Consider the following 14,246-nt stretch of genomic DNA (forward strand, 5'->3'; position numbering starts at 1 on the left):
CCTCAATACACAACAAAATCCCAGAAAAATCACACAAAATTCCCTAAATCTTCTCAAAACACGGCCAAAATCCACAAAAATCCCACCAAATCTCCACAAATTCCCACAGAATACATGAAAAATCCCTGATAATTGGTCAGTTCTCTACAGAATCTCACCAAATTCCAGAAAAGTCCCTCAAAGTTCCACAAACATCCCACGAAATCTCCCCGGAATCCAATAAAATTCCAGGAAAAATCCCACAAAATTCCCTAAATCTTCTCAAAACATGGCCAAAATCCACAAAAATCCCACCGAATCTCCACAAATTCCCACAGAATACATGAAAATACCCCTGATAATTCGTCAGTTCTCTACAGAATCTCACCAAATTCCAGAAAAGTCCCTCAAAGTTCCACAAACATCCCACAAAATCTCCTCAATATACAACAAAATCCCAGAAAAATCACACAAAATTCCCTAAATCTTCTCAAAACACGACTAAATTCTAGAAAGATATCCCACCAAATCTCCACAAAATCCCACAAAATACATGAAAAATCCCTCAAGATCCCGAAATCGCCTCAATATCCCACAAAATCACACAAAAATCCCACAAAACCTCCACAAGTTTCCACAAAATCTAAGAAAAATTCCTCAAAATTCTTCAAGTCTCCTCAAAACCACACAAAGTCCTTGAAAAGGCCCACCAAATTCCAGAAAAATCCCACAGATTCTCCACAAATTCCCACAAAATCTAAAACAAATTCCTCAAAATTCTTCAAGTCTCCTCAGAATCCCACACAATTCCATAGAAAACACACAAAATTCCAGAGAAGTCCCACAAAACTCCCTAAATCATTTCAAAACCCTACCAATTCACAGGAATGTCCCACAAAATCTCCACCAATTCCCAGAACATCCCACAAAAATCTCACAAAAATCCCTAACACTTCTGAAAACTCGACCAAATTCCAGAAACGCCCCATAAAATCAGCACAGTTTCCCACAAAATTCAAGAAAAAACACCACAAAATTCCCTAAATCTTTTCAAAATACCACAAAATTCTTGAAAAGCCCCACCAAATTCCAGAAACATCCCACAAAATTTCCTCAATACCCAACAAAATCCCAGAAAAATCACACAAAATTCCCTAAATCTTCTCAAAACACGGCCAAAATCCACAAAAATCCCACCAAATCTCCACAAATTCCCACAGAATACATGAAAAATCCCTGATAATTTGTCAGTTCTCTACAGAATCTCACCAAATTCCAGAAAAGTCCCTCAAAGTTCCACAAACATCCCACAAAATCTCCTCAATATCCCACAAAATTCAAGAAAAATCACACAAAATTCCCTAAATCTTCTCAAAACACAACCAAATTCTAGAAAAATATCCCACCAAATCTCCACAAATTCCCACAAAATACATGAAAAATCCCTCAAGATCCCTAAATTGCCTCAATATCCCAAAAAATTCCACAAAAATCCCACAAAACCTCCACAAGTTTCCACAAAATCTAAGAAAAATTCCTCAAAAGTCTTCAAGTCTCCTCAAAACCACACAAAGTCCTTGAAAAGGCCCACCAAATTCCAGTAAAATCCCACAGATTCTCCACAAATTCCCACAAAATCTAAAACAAATTCCTCAAAATTCTTCAAGTCTCCTCAGAATCCCACACAATTCCATAAAAAACACACAAAATTCCAGAGAAGTCCCACAAAACTCCCTAAATCATTTCAAAACCCTACCAATTCACAGGAATGTCCCACAAAATCTCCACCAATTCCCAGAACATCCCACAGAAATCCCACAAAAATCCCTAAATCTTCTGAAAACTCGACCAAATTCCAGAAACGCCCCATAAAATCAGCACAGTTTCCCACAAAATTCAAGAAAAAACACCACAAAATTCCCTAAATCTTCTCAAAACACAACCAAATTCTAGAAAAATATCCCACTAAATCTCCACAAATTCCCACAAAATACATGAAAAATCCCTCAAGATCCCGAAATCGCCTCAATATCCCACAAAATCACACAAAAATCCCACAAAACCTCCACAAGTTTCCACAAAATCTAAGAAAAATTCCTCAAAATTCTTCAAGTCTCCTCAGAATCCCACACAATTCCATAAAAAACACACAAAATTCCAGAGAAGTCCCACAAAACTCCCTAAATCATTTCAAAACCCTACCAATTCACAGGAATGTCCCACAAAATCTCCACCAATTCCCAGAACATCCCACAAAAATCTCACAAAAATCCCTAAATCTTCTGAAAACTCGACCAAATTCCAGAAACGCCCCATAAAATCAGCACAGTTTCCCACAAAATTCAAGAAAAAACACCACAAAATTCCCTAAATCTTTTCAAAATACCACAAAATTCTTGAAAAGCCCCACCAAATTCCAGAAACATCCCACAAAATGTCCTCAATATCCAACAAAATCCCAGAAAAGTCCCACAAAATTCCCTAAATCTTCTCAAAACTCTACCAAATTCCAGAAAAATCCCACAGAATCTCCACAAATTCCCACAGAATACATGACAAATCCCTGATAATTCGTCAGTTCTCTACAGAATCTCACCAAATTCCTAAAAAGTCCCTCCAAGTTCCACAAACATCCCACAAAATCTCCCCGGAATCCAATAAAATTCCAGGAAAAATCCCACAAAATTCCCTAAATCTTCTCAAAACATGGCCAAAATCCACAAAAATCCCACCGAATCTCCACAAATTCCCACAGAATACATGAAAATACCCCTGATAATTCGTCAGTTCTCTACAGAATCTCACCAAATTCCAGAAAAGTCCCCCAAAGTTCCACAAGCCTCCCACAAAATCTCCCTAATATCCAACAAAATTCCAGGAAAAATCTCACACAATTCCCTAAATCTTCTGAAAACTTGACCAAATTCCAGAAACGCCCCATAAAATCAGCACAGTTTCCCACAAAATTCAAGAAAAAACAACACAAAATTCCCTAAATCTTCTCAAAACTCTACCAAATTCCAGAAAAATCCCACCAAATCTCCAGAAATTCCCACAGAATACATGAAAAATCCCTGATAATTCGTCAGTTCTCTACAGAATCTCACCAAATTACAGAAAAGTCCCTCAAAGTTCCACAAACATCCCACAAAAATCTCACAAAAATCCCTAACACTTCTGAAAACTCGACCAAATTCCAGAAACGCCCCATAAAATCAGCACAGTTTCCCACAAAATTCAAGAAAAAACACCACAAAATTCCCAAAATCTTTTCAAAATACCACAAAATTCTTGAAAAGCCCCACCAAATTCCAGAAACATCCCACAAAATGTCCTCAATACCCAACAAAATCCCAGAAAAATCACACAAAATTCCCTAAATTTTCTCAAAACACAACCAAAATTCCAGAAAAATCCCACCGAATCTCCACAAATTCCCACAGAATACATGAAAAATCCCTGATAATTCGTCAGTTCTCTGCAGAATCTCACCAAATTCCAGAAAAGTCCCTCAAAGTTCCACAAACATCCCACAAAATCTCCCTAATATCCAACAAAATTCCAGGAAAAATCCCACAAAATTCCCTAAATCTTCTCAAAACACGACCAAATTCTAGAAAAATATCCCACCAAATCTCCACAAATTCCCACAAAATACATGATAAATCCCTCAAGATCCCTAAATCGCCTCAATATCCCACAAAATCGCACAAAAATCACACAAAACCTCCACAAGTTTCCACAAAATCTAAGAAAAATTCCTCAAAATTCTTCAAGTCTCCTCAGAATCCCACACAATTCCAGAAAAAACACACAAAATTCCAGAGAAGTCCCACAAAACTCCCTAAATCATTTCAAAACCCTACCAATTCACAGGAATGTCCCACAAAATCTCCACCAATTCCCAGAACATCCCACAAAAATCCCACAAAAATCCCTAAATCTTCTGAAAACTCGACCAAATTCCAGAAACGCCCCATAAAATCAGCACAGTTTCCCACAAAATTCAAGAAAAAACACCACAAAATTCCCTAAACCTTTTCAAAATACCACAAAATTCTTGAAAAGCCCCACCAAATTCCAGAAACATCCCACAAAATGTCCTCAATATCCAACAAAATCCCAGAAAAATCACACAAAATTCCCTAAATCTTCTCAAAACACGGCCAAAATCCACAAAAATCCCACCAAATCTCCACAAATTCCCACAGAATACATGAAAAATCCCTGATAATTCGTCAGTTCTCTACAGAATCTCAACAAATTCCAGAAGAGTCCCTCAAAGTTCCACAAACATCCCACAAAATCTCCCCGGTATCCAACAAAATTCCAGGAAAAATCCCACAAAATTCCCTAAATCTTCTCAAAACTCTACCAAATTCTAGAAAAATATCCCACCGAATCTCCACAAATTCCCACAGAATACATGAAAAATCCCTGATAATTCGTCAGTTCTCTACAGAATCTCACCAAATTCCAGAAAAGTCCCCCAAAGTTCCACAAGCCTCCCACAAAATCTCCCTAATATCCAACAAAATTCCCGGAAAAATCTCACGCAATTCCCTAAATCTTCTGAAAACTTGACCAAATTCCAGAAACGCCCCATAAAATCATCACAGTTTCCCACAAAATTCAAGAAAAAACAACACAAAATTCCCTAAATCTTCTCAAAACTCTACCAAATTCCAGAAAAATCCCACCAAATCTCCAGAAATTCCCACAGAATACATGAAAAATCCCTGATAATTCGTCAGTTCTCTACAGAATCTCACCAAATTACAGAAAAGTCCCTCAAAGTTCCACAAACATCCCACAAAAATCTCACAAAAATCCCTAACACTTCTGAAAACTCGACCAAATTCCAGAAACGCCCCATAAAATCAGCACAGTTTCCCACAAAATTCAAGAAAAAACACCACAAAATTCCCTAAATCTTTTCAAAATACCACAAAATTCTTGAAAAGCCCCACCAAATTCCAGAAACATCCCACAAAATGTCCTCAATATCCAACAAAATCCCAGAAAAATCACACAAAATTCCCTAAATCTTCTCAAAACTCTACCAAATTCCAGAAAAATCCCACAGAATCTCCACAAATTCCCACAGAATACATGACAAATCCCTGATAATTCGTCAGTTCTCTACAGAATCTCACCAAATTCCAGAAGAGTCCCTCAAAGTTCCACAAACATCCCACAAAATCTCCCAATATCCAATAAAATTCCAGAAAAAAACCCACAAAATTCCCTAAATCTCAAAACTAGGCCAAAATCCACAAAAATCCCGCCGAATCTCCACAAATTCCCACAGAATACATGAAAAATCCCTGATAATTCGTCAGTTCTCTACAGAATCTCACCAAATTCCAGAAAAGTCCCTCAAAGTTCCACAAACATCCCACAAAATCTCCCCAGTATCCAATAAAATTCCAGGAAAAATCTTCGGAATTTGGTGGGGCTTTTCAGGAATTTTGAGGTATTTTGAAAAGATTTAGGGAATTGTGTGCTGTTTTTTCTTGAATTTTGTGGGAAACTGTGCTGATTTTATGGGGAGTTTCAGGAATTTGGTCGAGTTTTCAGAAGATTTAGGGATTTTTGTGGGATTTTTGTGGGATGTTCTGGGAATTGGTGGAGATTTTGTGGGACATTCCTGTGAATTGGTAGGGTTTTGAAATGATTTAGGGAGTTTTGTGGGACTTCTCTGGAATTTGGTGGGCTTTTCCTGGAATTGTGTGGGATTCTGAGGAGACTTGAAGAATTTTGAGGAATTTGATTTAGATTTTTGTGGGAATTTGTGGAGATTCTGTGGGATTTTTCTGGAATTTGGTGGGCCTTTTCACGAACTTTGTGTGGTTTTGAGGAGACTTGAAGTATTTTGAGGAATTTTTCTTAGATTTTGTGGAAACTTGTGGAGGTTTTGTGGGATTTTTGTGTGATTTTGTGGGATATTGAGGCGATTTAGGGATCTTGAGGGATTTTTCATGTATTTTGTGGGAATTTGTGGAGATTTGGTGGGATATTTTTCTAGATTTTGGCCGTGTTTTGAGAAGATTTAGAGAATTTTGTGGGATTTTTCTTGAATTTTGTTGGATACTGGGGAGATTTTGTGGGAGGCTTGTGGAACTTTGGGGGACTTTTCTGGAATTTGGTGAGATTCTGTAGAGAACTGACGAATTATCAGGGATTTTTCATGTATTCTGTGGGAATTTGTGGAGATTTGGTGGGATTTTTGTGGATTTTGGCCGTGTTTTGAGAAGATTTAGGGAATTTTGTGGGACTTTTCTGGGATTTTGTTGGGTATTGAGGAAATTTTGTGGGATGTTTCTGGAATTTGGTGGGGCTTTTCAAGAATTTTGTGGTATTTTGAAAAGATTTAGGGAATTTTGTGGTGTTTTTTCTTGAATTTTGTGGGAAACTGTGCTGATTTTATGGGGCATTTCTGGAATTTGGTCGAGTTTTCAGAAGATTTAGGGATTTTTGTGGGATTTTTGTGGGATGTTCTGGGAATTGGTGGAGATTTTGTGGGACATTCCTGTGAATTGGTAGGGTTTTGAAATGATTTAGGGAGTTTTGTGGGACTTCTCTGGAATTTTGTGTGTTTTTTCTGGAATTGTGTGGGATTCTGAGGAGACTTGAAGAATTTTGAGGAATTTTTCTTAGATTTTGTGGAAACTTGTGGAGGTTTTGGGTGATTTTTGTGGGATTTTGTGGGATATTGAGGCGATTTAGGGATCTTGAGGGATTTTTCATGTATTTTGTGGGAATTTGTGGAGATTTCGTGGGATATTTTTCTAGAATTTGGTCGTGTTTTGAGAAGATTTAGGGAATTTTGTGGGATTTTTTCTGGAATTTTGTTGGATACTGGGGAGATTTTGTGGGTGGTTTGTGGAACTTTGAGGGACTTTTCTGGAATTTGGTGAGATTCTGTAGAGAACTGACAAATTATCAGGGATTTTTCATGTATTCTGTGGGAATTTGTGGAGATTCGGTGGGATTTTTGAGGATTTTGGCCGTGTTTTGAGAAGATTTAGGGAATTTTTTGTGATTTTTCTGGAATTTTGTTGGATATTGAGGACATTTTGTGGGATGTTTGTGGAACTTTGAGGGACATTTCAGGAATTTGGTGAGATTCTGTAGAGAACTGACGAATTATCAGGGATTTTTCATGTATTCTCTGGGAATTTGTGGAGATTTGGTGGGATTTTTCTGGAATTTTGGTTGTGTTTTGAGGAAATTTAGGGAATTTTGTGTGATTTTTCTGGGATTTTGTTGGGTATTGAGGACATCTTGTGGGATGTTTCTGGAATTTGGTGGGGCTTTTCAAGAATTTTGTGGTATTTTGAAAAGATTTAGGGAATTTTGTGGTGTTTTTTCTTGAATTTTGTGGGAAACTGTGCTGATTTTATGGGGCGTTTCTGGAATTTGGTCGAGTTTTCAGAAGATTTAGGGATTTTTGTGGGATTTCTGTGGGATGTTCTGGGAATTGGTGGAGATTTTGTGGGACATTCCTGTGAATTGGTAGGGTTTTGAAATGATTTAGGGAGTTTTGTGGGACTTCTCTGGAATTTTGTGTGTTTTTTATGGAATTGTGTGGGATTCTGAGGAGACTTGAAGAATTTTGAGGAATTTTTCTTAGATTTTGTGGAAACTTGTGGAGGTTTTGTGGGATTTTTGTGTGATTTTGTGGGATATTGAGGCGATTTAGGGATCTTGAGGGATTTCTCATGTATTTTGTGGGAATTTGTGGAGATTTGGTGGGATATTTTTCTAGAATTTGGTTGTGTTTTGAGAAGATTTAGGGAATTTTGTGGGATTTTTCCTGGAATTTTGTTGGATATTAGGTAGAATTTGTGGGATGTTTGTGGAACTTTGAGGGACTTTTCTGGAATTTGGTGAGATTCTGTAGAGAACTGACGAATTATCAGGGATTTTTCATGTATTCTCTGGGAATTTGTGGAGATTTGGTGGGATTTTTCTGGAATTTGGCCGTGTTTTGAGAAGATTTAGAGAATTTTGTGGGATTTTTCTTGAATTTTGTTGGATATTGAGGAGATTTTGTGGGATGTTTGTGGAACTTTGAGGGACTTTTCTGGAATTTGGTGAGATTCTGTAGAGAACTGACGAATTATCAGGGATTTTTCATGTATTCTGTGGGAATTTGTGGAGATTCGGTGGGATTTTTCTGGAATTTTGGTTGTGTTTTGAGAAAATTTAGGGAATTTTGTGGGATTTTTCTGGGATTTTGTTGGGTATTGGGGACATTTTTTGGGATGTTTCTGGAATTTGGTGGGGCTTTTCAAGAATTTTGTGGTATTTTGAAAAGGTTTAGGGAATTTTGTGGTGTTTTTTCTTGAATTTTGTGGGAAACTGTGCTGATTTTATGGGGCGTTTCTGGAATTTGGTCGAGTTTTCAGAAGATTTAGGGATTTTTGTGGGATTTCTGTGGGATGTTCTGGGAATTGGTGGAGATTTTGTGGGACATTCCTGTGAATTGGTAGGGTTTTGAAATGATTTAGGGAGTTTTGTGGGACTTCTCTGGAATTTTGTGGGGTTTTTCTGGAATTGTGTGGGATTCTGAGGAGACTTGAAGAATTTTGAGGAATTTTTCTTAGATTTTGTGGAAACTTGTGGAGGTTTTGGGTGATTTTTGTGGGATTTTGTGGGATATTGAGGCGATTTAGGGATCTTGAGGGATTTTTCATGTATTTTGTGGGAATTTGTGGAGATTTGGTGGGATATTTTTCTAGAATTTGGTCGTGTTTTGAGAAGATTTAGGGAATTTTGTGGGATTTTTTCTGGAATTTTGTTGAATACTGGGGAGATTTTGTGGGTGGTTTGTGGAACTTTGAGGGACTTTTCTGGAATTTGGTGAGATTCTGTAGAGAACTGACGAATTATCAGGGATTTTTCATGTATTCTCTGGGAATTTGTGGAGATTTGGTGGGATTTTTCTGGAATTTGGCCGTGTTTTGAGAAGATTTAGAGAATTTTGTGGGATTTTTCTTGAATTTTGTTGGATATTGAGGAGATTTTGTGGGATGTTTGTGGAACTTTGAGGGACTTTTCTGGAATTTGGTGAGATTCTGTAGAGAACTGACAAATTATCAGGGATTTTTCATGTATTCTGTGGGAATTTGTGGAGATTCGGTGGGATTTTTCTGGAATTTTGGTTGTGTTTTGAGAAAATTTAGGGAATTTTGTGGGATTTTTCTGGGATTTTGTTGGGTATTGGGGACATTTTTTGGGATGTTTCTGGAATTTGGTGGGGCTTTTCAAGAATTTTGTGGTATTTTGAAAAGGTTTAGGGAATTTTGTGGTGTTTTTTCTTGAATTTTGTGGGAAACTGTGCTGATTTTATGGGGCGTTTCTGGAATTTGGTCGAGTTTTCAGAAGATTTAGGGATTTTTGTGGGATTTCTGTGGGATGTTCTGGGAATTGGTGGAGATTTTGTGGGACATTCCTGTGAATTGGTAGGGTTTTGAAATGATTTAGGGAGTTTTGTGGGACTTCTCTGGAATTTTGTGGGGTTTTTCTGGAATTGTGTGGGATTCTGAGGAGACTTGAAGAATTTTGAGGAATTTGATTTAGATTTTTGTGGGAATTTGTGAAGATTCTGTGGGATTTTTCTGGAATTTGGTGGGCCTTTTCAAGGACTTTGTGTGGTTTTGAGGAGACTTGAAGAATTTTGAGGAATTTTTCTTAGATTTTGTGGAAACTTGTGGAGGTTTTGTGGGATTTTTGTGTGATTTTGTGGGATATTGAGGCGATTTAGGGATCTTGAGGCATTTCTCATGTATTTTGTGGGAATTTGTGGAGATTTGGTGGGATATTTTTCTAGAATTTGGTCGTGTTTTGAGAAGATTTAGGAAATTTTGTGGGATTTTTCCTGGAATTTTGTTGGATATTAGGGAGATTTTGTGGGATGTTTGTGGAACTTTGAGGGACTTTTTAGGAATTTGGTGAGATTCTGTAGAGAACTGACGAATTATCAGGGATTTTTCATGTATTCTGTGGGAATTTGTGGAGATTCTGTGGGATTTTTCTGGAATTTGGTAGAGTTTTGAGAAGATTTAGGGAATTTTGTGGGACTTTTCTGGGATTTTGTTGGATATTGAGGACATTTTGTGGGATGTTTCGGGAATTTGGTGGGGCTTTTCAGGCATTTTGTGGTATTTTGAAAAGATTTAGGGAATTTTGTGGTGTTTTTTCTTGAATTTTGTGGGAAACTGTGCTGATTTTATGGGGCGTTTCTGGAATTTGGTCGGGTTTTCAAAAGATTTAGGGATTTTTGTGGGATTTCTGTGGGATGTTCTGGGAATTGGTGGAGATTTTGTGGGACATTCCTGTGAATTGGTAGGGTTTTGAAATGATTTAGGGAGTTTTGTGAGACTTCTCTGGAATTTTGTGGGGTTTTTCTGGAATTGTGTGGGATTCTGAGGAGACTTGAAGAATTTTGAGGAATTTTTCTTAGATTTTGTGGAAACATGTGGAGGTTTTGGGTGATTTTTGTGTGATTTTGTGGGATATTGAGGAGATTTAGGGATCTTGAGGGATTTCTCATGTATTTTGTGGGAATTTGTGGAGATTTGGTGGGATAATTTTCTAGAATTTGGTCGTGTTTTGAGAAGATTTAGGGAATTTTGTGGTGTTTTTTCTTGAATTTTGTGGGAAACTGTGCTGATTTTATGGGGCGTTTCTGGAATTTGGTCTAAAGCAAGAGAAAAAACCCCAAACAAACACAACCTTTCAGGCAGAGAAAAGATGTGGTTGCTCTTGAAGAAAGCATTTCATTCTGCCTGGAGAAGAACCTGTTGGGAAAAATATTAGCTTTTAGCAAAATGGCACTGTGCTGTTGCACTTGTTCTAGCACTGGGAGAAAGAACAGGCCCGTCTGTAAGGCTCCTGCAGCTCACCCTGGCTGAGGGTCATTGACCACTGAGCACTGCAGGCATCACTGGCAACAACGATGGTGGAAAATGGGGAGGGAGCAGGATAAATAAATGTTTGCCATTGCCTTAGCCAAAAAAACCCCAGACATCAAAAGCAACCCACCCTCAAAACAAAGCTATGAAAATAGTTTGCCTCTGAATTTAAAGAACTTCAATTAACTCTATGATGTCTGCTTTTGGTTCAGCATTCATCAATCTGAATTTGAATATGCACAGGGTAATGAAAGGTAACTGAAGCTTAAAAATCATGTCTATTGACTTGTGCATAGCCTATACTGAAGCACATTAAAAAGCAGCGTTTTGCTTGAAATCTGCACGGTATTAACTTCATTCAGTCTTACACTCACTAGGTAATTAAATACATGAAGAAATAGATTTTTATTTTTTTTATTAAGAATGCATTATTAATTAGGAAGGCATGGCTTTAGCAGAGTCTGCTGATACCAACATTACTCAGCTAAGTTCAAAGTATGAACACAAGAACTTGATGACAGAAGCAATGTTCATCAGAGCCTCAACAAGAAAGTTGCAGTTCCAAGTTTTTCAGATGTCCTACACTTGCTAAGGCACCTCCAGAAAGAGGAGTCAACTGAAAATAGCACAGGAAATTTGAAACCCATTTCTATATTTTTCTTTTTTTTCCTGAACTTTCTTGTGGGCAACAGAAAACTCCCAATATGTGGAATGCAATGTAGTTTTTATGCCAGAGTCATGAGTCATCCCCTCAGTTTCAACCTGATCCAATGCTCACTTGAATCTTGGAAAGGCTCAAATCAGCAAGATGAAATTAAAATTGTATTCATGAAAGGAGCTCTTTACTCTCCATTCCCCTCCCTCCCCCAAATACATCAGCACCAAGTGAGAAAGGCTCGATTTGAAAGATAATTATTACACAATTAAACTTGGACATAGCTAGTTTGCTACAAGTTCCAGCAGACAGACAAACAAGAGCAGAATCAGAGGTTATCAACCTCAATAGAAATTCCAGCTCATGCTTTCCCCAAAAGCCTCATTTAATTTATCCAGGATTAAAAAATAAAAGAGAAATGAAAAAAAAATCACATAAAAGCATTTCACATAGTATATAGTGAAATACTATCATTTCCACCTGAAATATTCATCATCATTATTATGTTTTTCCATACTAAATTACAAAGTCTCCTGCACCCATCTTCCCAATATCTCATTCTAAGTGCTTGCTTCTTTAATCCCTTAGGAAGCAAAAGGAGCCTCAGGTGTCTCTGGATCAACAGAAACTAAACAACACAGCTTGACAAAGTATATCAAATTGTCAATCAACTCAATAAAGAACTCCCACTCCAGAGATAGCTATCACCAGCTGATGAATTTGGCTAGGGCAGGTTTAGTGAAGAAAAACTAGGTCTTTATTACCAAATCAGTTAGGAGTTGTTCTACCGTACTGCCCGTAGGATGGGAGTACAAACACCATATTCTTCACAGCCTCATCCACAAAGAATTCCACCTTCAAATTAAGGCTGCTTTGGAGTTGGACCAAACCAATGAAAACTCACTCATCAAACACAGTGATGGCAGCATGCTCAGTCTTTGCAATACAAAACTGGCAACTAACAGCACATTCCTGATCACATCTCCAAGGCTGAGTGTACAGAACTGCAGTGGTGGCCAGGCCCTCGCTGACTGCCAAACCTCCAGCCATCATCCCTTCCTCTCACAGCGACAGGGCAAAAAATAACAACAGCAGAAACTAGAAAGCTTAAGCTAAAACCACAAAGGTCATTGATGAAACAGACTGGAGTGCTTTAGAAACTAGCACGCAGATTTAGCTGAAAACAAATCTTATTGATCACCAATTACAATGAATACTTAATTCTATCATTCTGCATTATTATTAGACAGTCAGAGACAGCCAAGCTGACCTCAAGCATGCTGAAGCATCGGGGCCAAGCAGTGCACATCTTCCCAGGAGCTGATTTACCCATCGTTCTCAAGTGAATTCACCTGCACACAGCCCCACCGTACAACTGCTAGGCTGCAAAATAAAAAAATAGCTCTGCTTAAGAGTCAAACCCCAGGACATAGACCATATGAAAGGAAGAATGAAACCTGCAGCATTTGGTTGACCTTCAATGCCCTGAGAAGATGACAAATTTCCCAAGATGAACAAGTGCCCAAAATACAAAGCAAAGGACTGACTTTTAGGGATCAAATGTTAAATAGGCCTGCGAAATTGGAGTTGTTAGGTTGCACATGAAAGAAGGGAAAAAAGAAAAAACCACCCCAACCCTCAACTGCAATTTTACATCCCTCTTGGAAAATTTGCTTTAATAAGAGAGAGGAATGGATACAATCTTCCCCTCACCTGGAGATTTTAATCAATTCAAGCCATTTCAAATCTGGCAAGAAAGCCCTACCACAGTCCCCATCAAACAACATTGCCTTTCATTTTTGCTTCTCATGACTACTTCAGAGCAGTCTAAATAACAGCAAAGAAGGAAATTCAAGTTGCAATTCAAACACTAAGCTCTGGAATCCCACATTGCCTTCAAACACCTGCATGAAACACTAACTTCATGCTCTATGCTCCCTGCTTTCTTCTAGTTTACTGCACAGTGCATTATTTACATAAAACAGAATTTCTTCTGTGGGAAAGGCTTGCATGGTACTTCAAAGCCTGAATAAATCAGGGACTGCAGCTTGAACTAACAAAAAAATCATCCAAAAAATTCCTTTCAATATCTGCATTGTATTGCCTTATCATGCTACCTGTCTAGCTGAGTTATTCAGGTATCCACACCAGAAATGACAGACAATGTCTCTCTATGATGATGTGATGTTACTTCAAATGAAAAAAAACAATAAATAAAAATCACAGATTAATTTCCCATACAAATGATGACTCACTACTCCCAAATCCTTCCTTATAGCAGGATGCTCACTTCAGTCTGGAAGTCTTCATGTTGCAGCCTGCAGGAATCAGCTTATTTCCTGTCAAGGGCTGGAAAGCCTTACAGGAACTGGTTTTGGTTGAAGAACTTCTCCAAGGTGCTTACCTGTGGGACTTATCCAGGTAAGGGATGTTAGCTCCCTCTTCTTTGAGGTTCAGTGTCCAACCACTCCTACTGCTGGTAAGAAGAACAGAAGAAACATCTGCCCATAGCAAGGACTGCACTGGTGGGCAAAGTCCAAATTCCATCCTTCAGGGAAAAAGAAACAAAGACTGAGGAATTCATGTCTGTTCAAAATTTCATCCTTGACTACTGAAAGCATTGGAAGCACATGTGTATGTTTAAAAATGGAATTGTCCTCATTTAAGAATAAAAATAATTTCATCCCATC

Source organism: Cyanistes caeruleus, chromosome 4 (genome assembly GCF_971803275.1).
Source record: "Cyanistes caeruleus chromosome 4, bCyaCae1.hap1.1, whole genome shotgun sequence".
NCBI classification, from domain to species: domain Eukaryota; kingdom Metazoa; phylum Chordata; class Aves; order Passeriformes; family Paridae; genus Cyanistes; species Cyanistes caeruleus.